This window comes from Myodes glareolus, chromosome 26 (assembly GCF_982192425.1).
Source record: "Myodes glareolus chromosome 26, mMyoGla1.1, whole genome shotgun sequence".
Classification (NCBI taxonomy): Eukaryota; Metazoa; Chordata; class Mammalia; order Rodentia; family Cricetidae; genus Myodes; species Myodes glareolus.
Window position 1 is genome coordinate 13,078,631 of NC_142051.1, and position 17,503 is coordinate 13,096,133.

The following is a 17,503-nucleotide window of genomic DNA, read 5'->3' on the forward strand; positions in this document are numbered from 1 at the left end:
AGTTTCTGTGGGAGAACAATGGCTGTTTTAGTCTCTTTGGGCTGATGTAGCAACTAGTGCCCCACAGACTGGGTATCTTCCGGATGCCTGAGATTTACCCTTCGTAGTTATGGAGTCTAGGAATCCCAGGACGGTGCTCTGGAGTTTTGGTGTCTGGGAAGGGCCTGTTTCTCAGTTCATAAAATGTCCCTTCTCACAGTGTCCTCCCAGGGTGGAAGAGGGACAAGGCAGTTCTTCAGGCCTTTTTTTTTTCAAGACAGAGTTTCTCTGTGTTGCTTTGAAGCCTGTCCTGGAACTAGCTCTTGTAGACCAGGCTGGCCTCAAACTCACAGAGATCCTCTGCCTCTGCCTCCCAAGTGCTGGGATTAAAGGCGTGCGCCACCACCTCCTGGCTCTCCAGGACTTCTTTGACAAAGACACTGCTCCCATTTTCTGCCTTCATGATTACTCACCTCCCAAAGGCCTACTTACTAATATAATCATAATGTTCTTATTTCTTGTTTGAAACAAGGTCTCTCTGAGTAGCCCTGGCTGTCCAGGAACTCACTCTGTAGACCAAGTTGGCCTAGAACTCAGAAATCCGCCTGCCTCTGCTTCCTACTGCTGGGATTAAAGGCTTGAGCCATTATGCCAAGCCCCCAGATTGGGTCTTACTATGTTACTTAAACTGGCCTCAAGCATCCTCCTACATCAGCATCCCCTAGTGTTAGGATTATGGGTAGGTACTTCCATGTCTAGCAAGTATAGAGTTTGAATAATGTGACTAGCAAACACCTCACAAACGTCTGGTAGTGAAGACCTGGCCTGTATTTGAAGGTCTTAGTGGAGTGACAGGGATGTGGCAAACTTGCTTTCAGCTTTGCAGGAAGGGCCTGTTGCCTTTCCCAGAGGAACATTTGCATGTAAGGTCCGTGAAGCTGGTGAATTTAGAGCACACCATACTGAAGTGTGCCACTTGAGCATATTGGTTATTTTAAGGTAAAGAAAAAAATACAATACTAGTGCTCTGTGCTTTCCCTTTTCTTCCTGAAAGCCAGGGTAAGAAGGAGAGACATTCTTGTCAGCAGGGATGGGGAATGAAGGCTGAGAGAACTCTACCACCACCAAAGCCTGTTAGCTAGGTTTGGTGGGATATGCCTGTACCCCAGCACCTGGGAGATGACTCCAAGGGCATCAGCGGTTCAAGTCATCGTTGGACAGATGGTGAGTGTGAGGCCAGGAGACTCGCCAACCACACAAATAACCACAGAAACCGACCCGAGAAGTGAAGTTTATTAAACTGACCTATCTTCGCTTGCATTTCCCACTGGCTGCCCAGGCTCCTCCCAACTCATTGTCAGCCGACTTCCACCTAAAATGCAAGCTTCAGCCCAGCTGCCCTTCGAGCCTTGCTGCCCGCGTGGAGGTGCTCCAGGCACACGCAACCCTAACTGAACACAGCCTGTGGGTTTTCATCTGCTGTGCTAACACGGATCTGAATTTCAGACCCAGTCAGACTGTGAAAGAGCACTTCTAGCTTTCTATTGCTGTGATAAAACACTGACCCAAACCCACTGGGGGAAGGAACGGTTTATTTCATTTAGTCCATAGCCTATCGAGGGAAACCAAGGGAGGAATTCAAGGCCACAGAGGAACCGGGCATGGTGGCCCATGCTTTTATCACAGCACTTGGGAGGCACAGAAAGAATGGTTTCTGAGTTCAAATTCAGCTTTGTTTGTGTAGTAAATTCTACATAAATTCTAGACCACCCAGAAGACCCAGTCTCAAAGCAACAACAACAAAACCCAATCAGCGAGCCAACCAGCCAACCAAACCAGAAGCAGCACCACCAACAACACAGTGCCGGGATAGGAACGTGCCTTCCTGGTTTGTTCCTGCTTTTCAACTCAGCTAGCTTTCTTATACAACCCAGACCTACCTAAGACAGTGGTTCTGAACCTTCCTAGTGCTGCGACCTTTTATTACAGTTCCTCATGCTGTGGTGACCCCCAACCAACCATAAAATTATTATTTTCGAGACAGGGTTTCTCTGTAGCTTTTGGAGCCTGTCCTGAAACTAGCTCTTGTAGACCAGGCTGGCCTCGAACTCACAGAGATTCCCCCCCCCCTGCACCCCCCCCCCACGCCTCTGCTAGGATTAAAGGTATGCACCACCACCTGGCCCCATGGTCTTTTTTTTTTTTTCTTCCTGTCTGTGTGTATGCCTGAAGGACAAAAGAGGGCACCAGACCTCATTACAGATGGTTGTGAGTCACCATGTGGTTGCTGGGAATTGAACTCAGGACCTTTGGTAGGGCAGGCAATGCTCTTAACCTCTAAGCCATCTCTCCAGCCTCCCCCATGGTCTTTAGAGACCCCTGTGAAAGGGTTATTTGTCCCTCTAAGGGGTCTCGACCCATAGGTTGAGAACTTGAGAATCACTGGCCTAGGACCTCCTCCAATTAGCCTCAGGAAAATGCCCCATAGACATGCCCATAGGCTAATCTGAAGCACACAATTCCTCACGTGAGGTTCTGTCTTCCCAAACGCGTCAAGTTAATAAGCAAGAATAGTGTAAAGGAGGAACTTCACTTCCCTACAAAATCTGTTGAGAAAATCACAGCCAGTATTTCAATCCCGAGAGGTTTCTCATGCTGCCTTGCATGGAGCTGCCCTCTTATGTACTGCCATGTTTCCTGAGTTTATCATACCGTCACAGTAAGAGTATAATTCAGCCCATCATCTCCTCTCTCTCTCTCTCTCTCTCTCTCTCTCTCTCTCTCTCTCTCTCTCTCTCTCTCATACAATAAGTAATGTGTGTGTACGTGGGTGCTACAGTTTGATCACTTTCTCTGGTCCCGTACACTCGGTTCCCCAGTGGTGGAAGGTTGTTAGCTCTTGGCTCTCTTTTCCCATGGCTGTGCTGCTCTATGACCCTTTTCCTTCCTTATGGTCTCCCCCTTATGTGTAGACAGCAAAGGCTCTAGGAATTTGGGATCAAGAAGCTACTGTCTTTTCTGTCCACTAGGTGGCACTGAGAGGCCAACTGTTTGGAAATTATCTTCACCTGCTCTCGCTCTCTGGCGCGCTCTCTCTCACTCTCTCTCCCTCTCTCTCCCTCTCTCTCTCTCCTTCGTTCCTTCCTTTCTTTTCTTTTCGCCCTGCCTATTTCCAAAGCAGCAAATAGGTTTGTTCTCTCTATAAAGGCCGCTGACAGACCTCCATAGCCCCCTCTTTCAGTTCTCATGAAGTACAGGCTACCATAAGAAAACTCACTGTATCACTGAGGATGACCTTGAACTCCTGATCTCCTTGCATGCTTTGATTATAAATAAACTTATGTGCTGGACAGTCTTCCCTATTCAGTCTCCCAAGAACCTGAGGAGATGGTAGCTGCATCTCTCTTCTCTCTTCAAAATTAACCCACTTGGTGGAAGAAGAGAACCAATTGCTGCAACATTTCTGACCTCCACACGGGCACCATGACATATACAATAAAAATAAACAAATGTGGGCTGGAGAGGTGGCTCAGCGGTTAAGAGGGTTAAGAGCACTGTCTGCTCTTCCAGAGGACCCAGGTTCAATTCCCAGCACCCACATGGCAGCTCACACCTGTCTGTAAATCCAGCTCCAGAGCTTCTTATACCATCACACAGATACACATGCAGGCAAAAATCAATGCACATAAATAAAAATGAATTTAGCCAGGCAGTAGTGGCACACATCTTTAATCCCAGCACTTGGGAGGCAGAGGCAGGTGGATCTCCGTCAGTTCAAGGCCAGCCTGGTCTACAAGAGCTAGTTCCAGGACAGCTAGGACTGTTACACAAAGAAACCCTGTCTCGAAGAAAAAAGATCTACTTTAAAAAAAATTAAATGTTATATATATGTATATATATTTGGGCTGGAGAATTGGGTCAGTGGTTAAGAGCATTTGCTATTCCTACAAAGGATTCAGTTGTGATTCCCAGTACTCACATGGAGGCTCACCACATTCTTGGGCACTAGGCATACATGTGGTGCACAGACATATATGCAGACAAAACATCCATACACATAAAATGATTGAAAGATATTTTGTGGACTCTTTGTAAACTGTTTACTTAGGCATGAATTTGAAAGGTCTGAACGGGAGTGACGGTTATGTCTGCAACCCCAGCGATCCAGGTGGCAGAGGTTGGAAGGATAGCTCAGAGTTTGAGCCCAGATTGATTTCTATGGTGAATTTTAGGCCATTCATTGTGAAGCCTTGTCTCAAGACACTATAACCAAAACCAAATAACAACAACAAAAATACTGAGCTTGATGTCACAAGCCTATAACACCAGCACTTGGGAAACAGGCGCAGAAAGGATTTGGAGTTCCGGGACACCTTTAGCTACACCGTGAGTCAAAAGCCAACTTGAGCTCCCTGAGGTATGGAAGTCCAGGGATTCCACTTTTCCCACTTCTCCTCTTCTCGTGTGTCTGCTCACTTTTCTGCTGTCATCACAAACACCAAGACCAAGGCAACTTAAGAGAAAGCATTTAATTTGGGGCCTCATGATTCCAGAGAGCTAGAGCCCATGACCATATGGCTGGGAGCATGGGAGAAGGCAGGCGTGATGCTGGAACAGTAGCTGAATACTTATGTCTTGAGACACAACTATGAGGCAGACACACACACCCACACACACACAGAGAGACAGAGACAGAGAGAGAGAGAGATCTAATTGGGAACAATGTTGGCTTCTGAAACCTCACAGTCCACCCCTAGTGACACACTTTCTTCAACAAGGACACGCCTCCTAGTCCTTCCCAAACAGTTCCACCCACTAGGGACCAAGCATTCAACTATTTGAACTTATGGGGCCATTCTCGTTCAAACCACCACACATAGGAACATGGATTGCTACATGGATTCTGGGGATCAGAATGCTGGTCCTCAGGACTACATGGCAAGCACTTTTACCCATGGAGCCATCTCCCAGACTCTTGGATAAAACCTCACTCTGGAGCTCAAGCTGATGCTGAATTTGATATCCTGAGGCCTCAGCCCATGCCCCCAGGCTGACTAGTTGCTTCTTGGCTCTCTTTTTGCCACTGCCCGCCATTGTCAGCCTCATAGCAAGAGGTTAAGGCCCTTGCAGATCAGTTCTTCTCAATCTTGTTGACCACCACGGCCATGTTTTGTTCTCCGGCTAGTGATCAAGTGAATGAATATTCTCTACCCATTCCAATGTTTAGTTTACAAAGCTCTCTGATTTTTTCTCTTAGTGTGCACCTTACCTGATGATCCTTGGCTTTTGTTTTGAAAGTAGATGGGGGCTAGAAAGAGAGGTCAGTGGTTAAGAGCACTTATACTCCTTCAGAGAATCCAGGTTCAATTCCCAGGACCCATATAGTGGTTAATAACCATCCTTACCTCAGTCTAGGGAATCCGAAACCCGTTTCAGACCTCTGTGGGCACCGGGCATACACATAGTAAGTACACATACTTGTGTTCAGGCAAAACACACACATCAAGTAATATAAATCTTTTAAGAAAGAAAATAGCCAGACAGCTCTGTAACGTCTCCATTCTAACACATGCACAAATACATACACCACAGTGGATTTTCGCATGTGTACAGGTATGTGCAAGTGTGTATTCACATATGCATGTGCATATTTATGGGACAACTTGATGTACTGTGTCTGCCTTGATCACGTTCCACCTTATATATGGAAGTGAGATCTCTCATTGAGCCCAGAATGTTCACCAATTTGGCTGGCCTAGCTAGTCACCTTACTCCAGAGATGCTCTGCTCTGCCTTTCAAACAACAGGGCTACAGATGGGTCACTATGCACACTCGGCATTTATAAGTGTGGGTACCCAAACTCTAGTCCCCATGCTTGCTTTGCAAGTATTTTACACACTAAGTCTTCTCCAAAACAGCGTGCAGTGTGTGTTTGTATGTGCGTGCGCATGTGTGCGTGTGTGTGTGCATGTGCACATATGTGTGTGTGTGCGCGTGTGCACGCGTGTGTGCATGTGTGTGTGTGTGTGTGTGTTATGGTCTTGCTATGTGTCTCAGGCTGCCCTGAGACTTGCTGCCTCGTTTAATGTCACCCGACACAAGCTAGAGTCATCAGAGAGGAAGAAACCTCAACTGAGAAAATGCCCGCATGAGATCCACCTGCAAGTTATCTTATCAATGAGTGATCAGTGAGAAGTAAGGAAGGGCTCAGTACACTATGGTTCCATCCCTGGGCTGGTGGTCCTGGGTTCTATAAGAAAGCAGGCTGAGCAAGCCAGGGGAAACGAGCCAGTGTGCAGCACCCCTCCATGGCCTCTGTATCAGCTCCTGCTTCCAGGTTCCTGCCCTGTTTAAGTTCCTGTCTTGACTCTCTTTGGTGATGAGCAGCCATGTGGAAGTGGAAGCCAGATGCACCTTTTCATCCCTACTTTGTGTTTTGCTCACGGTGCTTCACTGCAGCAGCAGAAACCCTGAGACCCTTGGGATCCTTCTACCTCAGGCACTGTGCACTCTTTTCCCGAAACAGGTTCTCTGTAGCCCTGGCTGTCCTGGAACTCACTCTGTAGACCAGGCTGACCCCAAGCTCAGAGAGCTCCCTCTGCCTCTGTCTTGGGGTCCTAGGATTAAAGTCCACCCCGCCTGGTGAAGAACCACTGATTTAACCTGTGGACCATCACTCCAGGCTCCTACACCTGTGCTGTACCATGGGTCTGGGCTTGGGTTCACGGGCCCTTGTGCTTGTGAGGCAAGTACTCTCCTGGCAGCCATGTCCCCAACCCCAGTAGCCATGTCCTCAACCCTGGTAGCTATCTCCCCAACCCCGGCAACCATGTCCCCAACCCCTGGTATCTATCTCCCCAACCCCAGCAGCCATGTTCCCAACCCCAGTAGCCGTGTCCCCAACCCCGGAAGCCATGTCCCCAACCCTGGTAACCATCTCCCCAATCCTGGTAGCCATGTCCCCAACCTTGGTAGTCATCTCCCCAGCCCTGACAAGGGTTTGTTAAGAAGTGAGCAACAAAGGACAGATGGGTAGTTTGTCTCTGAAGTTCTAGGTCTTGGAAAGTTGAGGAAGAAGAACTCAAATCCCATGACAGCCTGGAATATATTGTAAGATTATGTCTCGGGCTGGAGAGATGGCTCAGAGGTTAAGAGCACTGACTGCTCTTCCAGAGGTCCTGAGTTCAATTCCCAGCAACCACATGGTGGCTCACGACGTGTCTATAGTGGGATCTGGTGCCCTCTTCTGGCAAGCATACAGACAGAACACTGTATACATAATAAATAAATAAATCTTAAAAAAAGATTATGTCTCAATTAGGAGAAGAAAGAAAGAAAAGATAGAAAGAAAGAAAAGATAGAAAGAAAGAAAAGAGAGAGTTGGAAAGATGGCTCAGCAGCTAAGAGCACTGTTGCTCTTCCAGAGGACCTGAGTTCAATTCCTAGCAACCACATGGTGGCTCACAACATGTCTATAGTGGGATCTGATGCCCTCTTCTGGCATAAAGTTGTGCATGCAGAGAGAACACTCATATACATAAAATAAATAAATAAATCTTTAAAAAATAAAAAAAGAGCTGGGCAGTGGTGGCCCATGCCTTTAATCCCAGGATCTCTGAGTTCACAGCCAGCCTGGTCTACAGAGTAAGTTCCAGGACATCCAGGGTTACACAAAGAAAAAAGAAGAAGAAGCAGGAGGTGGGGGAGGGATAAATAAATAAATAAATAAATGGGCAATAGGCGAGTACATTTCTGGATTACAAAAACAAGAACAAAAATAAAATGTTTCATAGTCAACCAAGCGGCTGTGTGTGTCCATTTTGCCAAACTTGTGTGAGTCTAAACTCAAGTTAGACAGGGTCTCACTGTGTAGTTCTGGCTGTCCTGAAACTCACCACGTAGACCAGGCTAGCCTTAAGCTCACAGAGATCCACCTGCCTCTGCCTCCCTAGTGCTGGAATCAAAGGCATGCGCCACCACTCCTGGCTCAATTTTTTTTAAGTGTATGGGTGTTTTGCCAGCTTGTATGTCTATACACCACTTGCATGCCTGCTGCAGGTGAAGGTGGTAAGAGGGCACCAGATCTCCTGGAACTGGAATTACAGACGCTGGTGAGCTTCCATGTGGATGCTGGAAGGGGAACCCTCTTAACCACTGACCCATCAAAGCCATTTTCTGTTTTTCTAAGATAGGGTCACAAACTCACTCTGTTGACGGAGAGGTACTTCGAATTCCTAATCACAAGTGCCGAGATCGCGGACGTGGACCACCAAGCCCGGCTCTGTGGTTTTTCTAAGTTCTCTTTTCCCTTTCTATGGAAAGAATAGCAACCTTGCTCCCGACGCCAAATTAATGAATCAAAATGCAGCAACGGCAGCCCACTGGTGACTGCCCATCTTTAAGTAAGTTAAGGACAAAAGCGAGGTGTAGGAGGCTTTTACCTCTCCGAAGTAAGAAGACCGGCTATGCCTCGGCTTCCAGACCGCTCTGAGCTCCCCAACCGCAGGCTCTGTAGCCGCTGACCTGGCAGAGACAGAGCCACCCTCTCCAACCCCACAGTCCTCTGCGAAAACGAAGGCCCGATCGGGACTCTCGCTAGCCAGCTCCCTAGTGAACCTTGGTCAACAGAAGGGAGCCAAACATTTTCCAACGTCAGGAGAGAACTGTTTCCTGGGGTCACAGAGAGAATGGACGAAAGGCCAAAGTGCTTTTGCACATAAAATCAATGCTAATCAGCATTTTGTGAAAGAAATGCCACTGTTCCCAGAAGGAGCAAAATAGTGTTGTACTATCAGTTCCCTGCAGTCCCAGAAAGTGACAGAGCCCTGAGCATCCTTCTTCCTTTCTCTTCCTCCCTGTTAGGGCAGCGGGGAGGCCTCCTGGCTTCCAGCAGTTCCCCAGCAAGGGTGGTGTCTGTGAGCAGGTGAAGGGGAGCAGATTTGTGAAGAAGTGTGAAGATGCAGGATTTGGCAGTGTTGAAGTCTGGAGCATCATGGGAATAGAATGTGCCTGCCCAGCCCCTGAATCATCCCTCCGAAGCCCCTCCCACTTCCTTGGACGCTAACCCATTCCAGCTGTGCACAGTCCCGGTCATCACTTTCCATATGGTTTCTAGAAACTTATGACTAATTAAAGGAGTGTGTTCTGTGGGGGGTGGGGAGGGAGGGATGCTCAAATAAATACAGGTTTCCACGGTAACAGACTGGCGAACTTAACCTCCCTAGCCCTGGAAGATTCCTTTTAAAACCTAACTCCCTTGGGGCTCTGAAGGAAAAATAGACTACAGGCTAGCCCCCTCTCAACTTTCCCCATGTCAAGGTTGGAGTCTAGACAGTCTTAACTTGTTCCAAACAGGTTGTTTGTTTGTTTGTTTGTTTGTTTTTGTCTTTGTTTTTCAAGACAGGGTTTCTCTGTGGCTTTGGAGCCTGTCCTGGAACTAGCTCTTGTAGCCTAGGCTGGCCTCTAACTCACAGAGATTGGCCTGCCTCTGCCTCCCGAGTGGTGGGATTAAAGGCGTGCGCCACCAGCGCTCAGCTCCAAACAGTTTTTAAAGATCTATCTATCTGGGGGGGGGAGTGGGAGGGTGTTGGGAAGAGGGGCGTAAATGGAAACTTTTATAATTTAATAAAATTACTTAAAAAAATCTATCTATCTATCTACCCATCCATCCATCCATCCATCCACCCACCCACCCACCCATCCATCCATCCATCCATCCTCCATTTATTTATGCATTGCATTTGTAGGTGCCATGTGCGGCAGCCTGCACTGCAGAGCAGAGGACACCATGTGGGCCCTGCGATACAACTCTGGTTGTCAGGCGCTGTGGCAAGTGCCTTTCCTTACTAAGCCATCTTGCCAGTCCCACATACACTTTTTTTTCCCAGTCCTACAATTCTCCGTTTCAGAACGAGATTTGCCATTTATGTCTGCAGCGCTGGGCCTTGAACCCCCGGCCCCATTCCTATTAAGCAAATGTGCTGCTGTTGAGCTATGTCCCTAACCGATCTGGACTTGCCATTTATCTACTAAGATGCCCAACTCCTGGCAACTCTACAGGGTAAGTGGCTGTCAGAAGGGGCTGGTAATGGCTGAGAAACTTGTCTCATGGGCCTAGAGACCACTGCATACTTTTGCCTTTTGCCCATAGTCCATGACCTTTGGTCAATAGAAAATACTCCCAGAAGTCTTCTTATTGCCTTCTAATACTGTTTAGTTAAAAAAAAAACTATACTAAGAAAACAAAACAAAGCCATCTATATAAATGTCTTCCACCGTAGTCTGTGGATATGTCGAGAGACACCAGTTTACAGGAAGAGAACAAGCAAGTCGATGGAGTTCCTTCTCTCAAAACCAGCTTCCCTTTTTAGAACAGGCTTGCCACAAGTCATAACCCTTCACACACATTCCCGAAACTCCCCCAGTGAAAAATGACAACTTCAGAGGAAGACAAAATCAGGGTCAGTCTGACTCAGCAGTGGGGGCTGTTGGCATGGGTGGTCATGACACCAAGAGGTAGTAGGATTAGTCATCTTGCCCTTGCACACAGACCCTGCCTACAGCCCCTGGTGCCAGGGTTTGTGTTTGTTTACGTGAACTTTCCAGAAACTGGAGCGATGTGCAGATGTCACTGGAGGCTGACTGATGTTTCCTCGCTGTGCTGTGTGCACAATTCATTAGAGACTTACTCCTTTGCGGTAAAGAGGTGATGACGTAACGCACTGAGACTTAAAGGAAGAAAACGGTTGGCAGCATCCACTGCTATTCTAATCATGCCTGGCTCTTTGGTTTCTGGAATGTGGTTGTACCTCTTAGGCCTTCCAAAGCCACGGTGAGTAACGTGGTGAGGACCAGAAAGAGAGTGAAGAGGGATGTGGAGGAATCCTGAGGGGGCTATAGCTGGTTCCCACATGCCATCATTTCCTGGGGGTACTGAGCCTGATGAGACCCTCTGAGGCTCTCTGTGTGCCCTTTTTGTCACAACTGGGACTTAGTCACCCAATTCTTAGCCATCTGGGTGCTGGGTCATGGGTAACAATTAGTCAGGAGTATTCCCCACCCCCCATTCTGGGGTATGAGGGTTCCCCTGTGATGTCCCAGAGAAAAGGAATGGCTCAGAAATGAGGAACTACCAAGAACAAGAATTCGACATTTCCCCCACCCCTGTGCATCCAGAATGATGGACGTGCTTGCTCTTCCTCATGGTTACAGTGCTGAGTGTCCTCACATGTCACCAGGATATGAGGGCTTGCATCTCTAACGGGGAGACTCAGGATGCAGTGTTGCCCAGGGATGGTGGTGCAAACTTGTAGTCCCAGAGTTCCAGGCCAGCCAGGACTACACAATGAGACTGCATCTCAAAAAACAAACAAACAAAAAAAACCCCCAAACAACCAAAGGGCTGGAACAAAACTCGAGAGTTTACATGGTGTGTGAAAGAGCATGTTAGAGAACCAGAATTTGATAACGGGCCAGTTAGGTTCTCCATGGCCTTGCTTGAGCTTCCCTCGCTCAAACCTCCCTCTCAGGCACTCCATTTCCTCCTATAACACTCTCCAGCACTGCTGAGATGCTGGGTGTGAAGCAGAAGCCTGAGTTACACCCTCGGAATCCACAGTGGAACGAGAGAATGCACTCCTGAATACTGTCCTCTGACCTCCACCCACTTTCCTACGCACACACACACACACACACACACACACACACACAAATAACAATGTAATTTCAAGTAAAAAATTAATATCTAGGTAAACAAAACAAAAAGCTAGAGCGACAGTTCTGATAGCCTCAGTTCTGGAAACGACAGCAGATCCTTTGAGCCCTGAAGTCTAGGGCCAGCCTAAGCCACACAGCAAGCCCCACCTCTCTCCTTTTTTAAATTAAAACATTTATGTGTAGGCAGAGTTTCTTTGTGTCCTGGCAATCTGTCCCAGATAAGGGGCTTATTAATTATAAAGGCTTGGTTGATAGCTCAAGCTTATTACTAACTAGCTCTTACAACTTAAATTAACCCATTTCTATTTATCTACATTCTGTCATGTGGCATTACCTCTCTCTTATCTCGCACCTCCTGTTTGCTCTCCGTGCCTCAATGGCAACTCCTCTGACTCGGCCCTTCTTCCCAGTATTCTCTCTGCCCTGGAAATCCTGCCTAGTCATCGACCAATCAGCTTCTTTATTAAATCGGTCACCGAGACATATAGTCACACAGTGTAAAGGAATATCCCACATTTATATTTTAATTTTATGTGTATGAGTGTTTTGCCTACAAGAATGTCTGAGCACCACTTGGCTGCCTGGTGTGGTGTATTCAGGTACCAGAAGAGGAAATTGAATCCCCTGGAACTGGAATTACAGATGGTTATAAGTTACCCTGTGGTACTGGGACTCAAACCTGGGTCCTCTGAAAGAATAGTCAATGCTCTTAACCACTGAGTCATCAGTCCCCTCCACTTGTTCTTCCTCCCTCCCTCCCTCCCTCCCTCCCTCCCTCCCTCCCTCCTTCTTTTTCTCTTCCTTCCTTCCTTCATTCCTTCCTTCCTTCTTTCCTTCCTTCCTTCTTTCCTTCCTTCCTTTCTCTCTTTCTTTCCTCATTCACCTCCTTTAGAACAGACAGGATCTCTCTACACAGCCCTGCCTGGCCTTGAACTTGAACTTGAACTTGCTAGGTAGACCAAGAGGCCTCAAACTCATACAGATCTTCCTGCTTCTGCCTCCTTAGTATTGGGATTAAAGGCATGTGCCATCAGGTGCCCCCATCCCCCAAAGACTGGAATAATTCTTCCTTCACAGTAATAAGTCATATAGCTTTTAATTGCTCTAATTATTTATTTAAAAAATTTGAGACAGGGTTTCATAGCCAAAGCTGGCCTAGAACTTCTTCCTTGGCCTTTTGCTCTTCCTTTAACTCCTTGGTGCTAATATTATAGGCATGTGCCACCACACCTTATTTGTACAGCTCTGAGGATGGGACTTGGGGATCGCTGCACATCAGGTGACAGTCTACAAACTGAGCTAGAACCCCAGACCCAAAGCGTCTAGTTTTTTTGTTTTGTTTTGTTTCAAGACAGGGTTTCTCTGTGTAGCCCTGGTTGTACTGGAACTCACGCTGTAGACCAGGCTGGCCTTGAACTCATGGAGATCCAACAGCCTCAGTGCTCTGAGTGCTGGGATTGAAGGTGTGTGCCACCACCACTTGCTGTATCTAGCATTTTAATGTAACCTCTGCTCCTTTTCCACACAGCGCTGATTCCCTGTCACCACCCTCAGCCATTCATCTACTAGGATCTTCAACATATTCTAAAGTATGGAGGTAGCTTGAGGTAGGTACTCGTAAGTCCATGACACCATTCGGTCTGACCCATCAGACTTAGCACAGAGCGTCCTCGGCTCTATGGCGTGAGCATCACAACCCCTATACTGCGGAAGCACTCTCTACTCTCGCTCACGCCTGTTTCTCTGTAATCTTTTGCCCCCTCTGATTCTTAGCCAGCCTTCAAAGATCAACTCAAGCCAACCTTCTCAGTCAGCTTCATCACAAAGCCACAATCCTCACAATGTGTCACCTACCACTGCCCGGCACCCAGGCCCCTCTTCCTGGTGCCTCAGATTATTTCAGGACTCTCTGAGGGCAGCAGGGGGCCATTCTCTGTGCCTTTGCTACCCTCTTCCCGAGTCTAGCTTAATTAAATGCTCATCATAAGCATCCCCCCACCTCAACCCCGAGACAGGGTTTCTCAGCGTAGCCCTGGCCATTCTGGAAATCACTCTTTAGACCAGGCTGGCCTCTAATTTAGAAATCCACCTGCCTCTACTTCCTGATGTTGGGATTAAACACAAGCAGATTCTTAAACTATACTTCACAACTCCCAGTCACAAAAGTGAAAGCATAAGTCATTAAAAACTTAGCAACAGGACAAAAACACAACACAGCAAGATAAAACAAACAAACAAAACAAAAAGACGTAGCAACAAAGGTTTCTGAACATACAATAACCCATCATTATGTCCAAATCAAGCGTGTAATGGCTTCAAAGCGTGCTTCACTGCAGCCTTGGCTCTGAACAGACGGCACACACTTCTGTGTGCTGTTACACCTGCAATGCTCCTGCATGCTGGTAACAGCACTTCCTTTAATCCCAGCACTTGGGAGGCAGAGGCCAGCCTGGTCTACAGAACAAGTTCCAGAAAAGGTTCCAAAGGTACACAGAGAATGTAACATGAGGGCCTGCTTGTTGGGGTTTCTGTCTTGCCCAGTTCCCTCAGCCGTTTAGCCCCAAAGAAATCACACAGAGAATGCATTAGCTATAAAATGATTGGCCCATTACCTCAGGCTTCTTAATAACTCTTACAACTTATATTAGCCCATTATCCTAATATATAGTAGCCACATGGCTCGGTACCTTTTTCAGCGGGGCAGGTCACATCTTGCTTCTTCGGTGTCTGGACAGGACTGCAGAAAGAGCTTCCTTCTTCCCAGAATACTCCTGTTCTCATTGCCCCGCCTCTACTTCCTGTCTGGTTATTGGTCAATCAGTGTTTATTTAAAACATAATTGACAGAATATAGAATTGTCCCACACCATTTCCCCCTCTTTTTTTTTTTTTTAAACAAAGTAAAATATCCATAGTCCGTTTTTTTGGGAATGTGGGTATAGTCCCGCACCAAGAGAAATCTTGTCTCAAAAAACAAAAAACAAAATAAAACAAAGAGTGTTGTTTGTTCTTTCGGACATGAGATGTCCCTGGTGGTCTAGTGGCTAGGATTTCGCACTTTCAGAGGACCTGGAGTGCAAGCCCTCCCCACCCCCAATCACAGGTGACTTACAATCTTCTGTAATTCTAGTTCCCAGGGGATCCAGTGCCTTCTGTGGGCATTATATGCACATGGTGTATAACATACAATCAGACCAAACACCCATACACATAAAATAATATTAAAAGGTTAAAAAACCCACATACACAGAAAAAAAATCCATCAACTCTGAGAAAGACTGAAGATACACTTAGCAAACATCAGTGAAGACAATTACTTTTGTGAAAACAAACAAATACATCTCTCTTATGAATATGTAAATTTGCTTTCATTCATGGTGGGATGTCATGGTGTATCGTCTTTTATATGAGGGGTTTATATCAGGTGTCTTCTCTATATTTCCACTGATTTGAGGGGATCGGTAGCCCTAGCTGGCCTGGAACTTGCAACATAGACTAGGCTGACTTCTCAGAAATCCACGTGCTACTCTGCCTGGCTCACCTTAATTTTAAAAATTATATTTATTATTTAGTGTGTATGTGTGAAGAGGGGATAGTGTTCATGCCATCGCACATGTGTGGAAGGGGATAGTGTTCATGCCATCACACATGTGTGGAGGGGATAGTGTTCATGCCATCGCACATGTGTGTAGAGGGGATAGTGTTCATGCCATCACACATGTGTGGAGGGGATAGTGTTCAGGCCATCACACATGTGTGTGGAGGAGATAGTGTTCATGCCATTATGCATGTGTGGAGGGGATAGTGTTCATGCCATCACACATGTGTGGAGGGGATAGTGTTCATGCCATCGTGCATTTGTGTAGAGGGGATAGTGTTCACGCCATCGCGCATGTGTGGAAGGGGATAGTGTTCATGCCATCACACATGTGTGGAGGGGATAGTGTTCATGCCATCACACATGTGTGTGGAGGAGATAGTGTTCATGCCATCACACATGTGTCAAAGGCAAAGGACAATATCTAAGAATCAGTTTTCTCCCCAGGCGGTGGTGGTGCACGCCTTTAATCCCAGCACTTGGGAGGCAGATGCAGGCAGATCTCTGTGAGTTCGAGGCCAGCCTGGTCTACAAGAGCTCCAAAAGCTACAGAGAAACCCTGTTTCAAAAAACAAAAACAAAACAAAAAATCAGTTTCTCCTTCCACGATGTGGGCCTCAGGAATTGAACTCAGATCATCAGGCTTGGCAGCAATGCCTTTACCCACTGAACCATTTTGTTAGCTCTCTACCCTACTTTTGTTCTTTAAGGCAGGGTCTCACTAAACCTGGAACTCCATATTTCCGTTGAATTGACTGTTGAGTGATCTCCAAGGGTTCATCTACCTCTGCTGCCTCCCAGCACTGGGGTTACAGATTTGAACAGCCATGCCTGACTCTGAGGTGGGAACTAGGCTATTAATTCAAGTTTTCATACTTGTGTAGAAAGCATACCAGCTGAACCATCTCCCCAGCTCTGCTTTTGTCTTTAATAAATGGTAAACGTTACATGCACACCAAATAACCAAATAGCTGTTCTAAAATAATAGTATTTATGATTCATTTTCAGTAAATGTTTTAGTTGTATACCTGTTTTCAGATTTATTTATTTGGTTTTTCGAGACAGGGTTTCTCTGCATAGCCCTAGCTGTCCTGGAACTTGCTCTATGGACCAGGCTGTCCTTGAACTAACAGAGACACCCCCTGCCTCCCAAGTGCTGGGGTTAAAAGAATGTGACACCATCTCCCAGTTTAAGATTTATTTTTTGAACTGGGTGGTGGTGGCTCATACCTTTAATCTCAGTACTTGGGAGGCAGAGGCGGGGGAATCTCTAAATTTGAGTTAGAGGCCAGCCTGGTCTACAGAGCGAGTTCTGGGAAAGCCAGGGCGACACAGAGAAACCCTGTCTTGAAAACAAAGCAAAATAAAACAAAGCAAAAAAACAAAGAAAATTCGGATGTTTGTGTAATGCCATTTGTGTGCAGTTTTGTGGAGGTGGCCTTGGTGGTGGGAGTAGAACTTGGGGCCTCTACAAGAGCAGCAAGCTCTCTTAACTGCTGAGCCAGGTCTCCAGTCCCTGTAATACCTATTTTATAACCAATATATCTGGAAAAATTTTTTCCTTTAACAAAAAGAGTCACAAATGGAAAATGTTTAAGAAGCCTTGTCGTAAAGGTCAAGGTCAGAGGTCAAGGTCAGCCTGGACTTCAAAGCTAGCTAGATTCTGGCTTAACTTGTTTTTAGTCGCAAAGAAACAGATCTCAAAGTTGGGCAAGGTCAGCCTGGTCTGCATAGGGAGTTCCAGGACAGCCAGGGATATGTAGAGAGATGCTGTATCAAACAACAGCAAAACCAAAGAAGCAGATCTCACCTTTGACCCCTTCATCTGGAATTCATGCCGCCTCTGTTGCCTCCTGCCTCTTCCTGCTTATTGATTTTTCCTTGTTAGGAGCAAAGGGACACGTGAAACAGAGATTTGCTGGCTCCAAATCCCTGAGGAGCCCTGGTCCTATCCTAGTGTCTCAAAAGACCTGGCTTTCACCATACCAGGAGACAGACCCAGTGACCAGGGAGGTACAGAAAGTCACGTGGTCTCCAGCAGAGGGCTCTGGGGGAGGCGATGTTAGGGGTTCTTTTGGCTTCTGTCCTTTGGTAGGGCAGGAGTTAACGGGGTTGCAACATCTTTCGGGGCTGAGTCACCTCCCACTGCTCTCCTCAGTAGAAGGTTTATAAAGAGGACCAGAGGCTGACAGAGAAGACCTGGAGGTAAGA